The sequence below is a fragment of the Drosophila arizonae genome, chromosome 4, assembly GCF_054131065.1.
Source record: "Drosophila arizonae isolate 15081-1271.41 chromosome 4, UAZ_ARI_1.0, whole genome shotgun sequence".
Lineage (NCBI taxonomy): Eukaryota > Metazoa > Arthropoda > Insecta > Diptera > Drosophilidae > Drosophila > Drosophila arizonae.
This window is the reverse complement of record NC_142924.1, coordinates 25,154,301-25,156,736: the sequence shown is the minus strand read 5'-3', so window position 1 is coordinate 25,156,736 and position 2,436 is coordinate 25,154,301.

Sequence of the window (2,436 nt, the reverse complement as noted above, 5' to 3'; positions counted from 1 at the left end):
ACGCCCACGCCCTTACCCACACTGGCTACCCCCTCGCCCAGTGATTTGTCAGCTTCACGCTACCCATTCAGCTGCCCCGCAACTCTTCTTCAAATTTCCATTAGAGCTTCCGGCATTCGTTCTGCCCGCGCCGTGCCGCAGTCTAGCCCCGCCCGGTGCCAGTGCTTTAATAACTTGCACATTAGTCGCCAACACCTTCTGTTCGGCTGCAAAATACCTGCAGGACATCATTTAAAGCCCACCAACTCACCTGCATTACGAGTGCTGTGCCCATATGCCGACTGCAGTTCGAGCAGGCGACACGTGTGTTGATTAGAAAAGTTGCCTTTTGCATTAGTTTCGCAATTGTTTGAGCACTAAAGTGTACCTTCGTCGTATTCTTTAATCATTAGACTGCAGCCAGGTGGCAGCAGCGCTTCGTAGTGCTCAAAATTCTCTCGTTACTAGAAATCGAAGAATAAAGAGGGTCACTCGGTTGTGGGCGGCTTGAATGAAAGTGATTTGATATGTGATATGCATCCATTTTTTCACTTTTATTCAAATCATTGTAAAGGCAATAATTGCAGTCTGTATAGAACATTTCGATTTAACTTTTATTCATAAATATGCATTCGAAATATATAAGGAATTTTATGACAGCGGCATTCAGCAGAGCTCACAGTCAAAAATAATATTACTTAATTACTTATAAAGCGTGTAAGCATTAAAGCCTTTTATACTTTTATATATAATGAGTTGATCACATTTAAATTCCTTTCAAAAAGAATTCCGCATTTAAAGTAAACATTTGATAAATGATTTAAGGCCAAGTAAATATTCCTGCACTCTTCCAACTTGTAATAATATTTATATTAATTTACATTTTTTTATTATTATTTAATGGCATATTATTAGGCTCTATTTTACATTATTTATATATTATTAAAAATAATTTAATTTAAATTTAACATTATTTAGCAGGTAAATATTCTTGGCTGGCTTCCCACTATGGGACACTGAGTAAAGGGTATATTCTAGTCGGCTACTTTGAACGAGAACACTCATCTTTGACACAAAGGAGCACTTGTGCGATGAGTGCATTCAAGGACTTTTTACAGTTACTATTTATAGTTCATTTTTCATCCCTTTTTTGTTGTTATTGTTATTTCTGCTGCTGTTGTTGCTGCTTCATGCAATAATTTTAACAATTAAAGTGGATAAAAAAACATGAAGCCATGACAAAGCAACCAGGGACAGGAGCTGGGTGGGCATGAGGGGGCAACGGGAGGGGACGGCATGCCCAAGCACGACCAATAACCCTTCACTTAACCATTTGTATATGTGTGCATGCGTGTGTGCGTGTGTGTGTGCAGCAAGCCAGCAACAATCAGAGCAGCGACAACAGCAACAACAGCAACAGCAACAACACCAGTGGCATTAAAAAGTCACCTTTGTTGCCAGGGGACGGACAGCACATTCACGTCGAGCGCGCCGGTTGTCCTTTTCAAATTGTCATTCGTCTTGTTTTATGCCCTGTAGTTCTCGCCGCTGCTGCTGCTGCTGCTGCAGCTCTATTGTAGTTGCCAAACTAATTGTACGCAACAAAAAGCACAACAAATATTTTCTGTGTAAAACATTTGAAAAATTCCCGTAAGGGGCAATTGCACTTGGTGACAACAACAACAACAACAACATGAAATGTGAGGGCTTGGCTAAAATGAATGTGAAATGAGCAGGAGGCAGCACGCAGGGCAGAGGAGTTCGAGTTCGGGATGAGGCGTCGCTTAAAGGGGGAGTTGTAGTTTCGCTATTATTGTTTTATACCCTGCACCCATGTGCTGCTAGGCAGGCATATTAGCTCGCAGCTAATCACGTTTGACAATGATCTCTTTGATTCCATTAGAGAGTGGCAGTCTCTGAACTATTCATCACACTATTCTGAAACTGAATATAGAATATTGATACCAGATATAATATGAAGACTCAAAACTCACATTTTTATCAATATTTATTCAGTAATATAATTTGCTTTAATTTTAAATATTTCTACTTTAGCTGTCATTAAATACCTATTACAGTATTCACTTTGTAAATTTCATATTTAATTGAATATAATTTTAGCTGACTCTGATTGGGCTTATTATTGTGATATTTCACTCTACCAGAAAATGTATTTGAAAAATCTAATTATTCCCTTTGCAGATTGGGCTCTCGCGTAGAGTATTCTCAATTCAGGTAGCAGCTCCGTACTCTCACTCTCTGTTATTCGACTTGTTCTACAATCGCTATAAATTAAGCAGCATAAATAAATATATTTGTATATGTATATATACTATGTATATGTATATGTAGCTATGCTAAAAAACGAGCACTTTTTAAATTTTATTTTGTGTGTATGTGTGTGTGTGTGTGTGTGTGTGTAGACTATTCCTTTTTCCCTAACTTGTGGCACAGCCC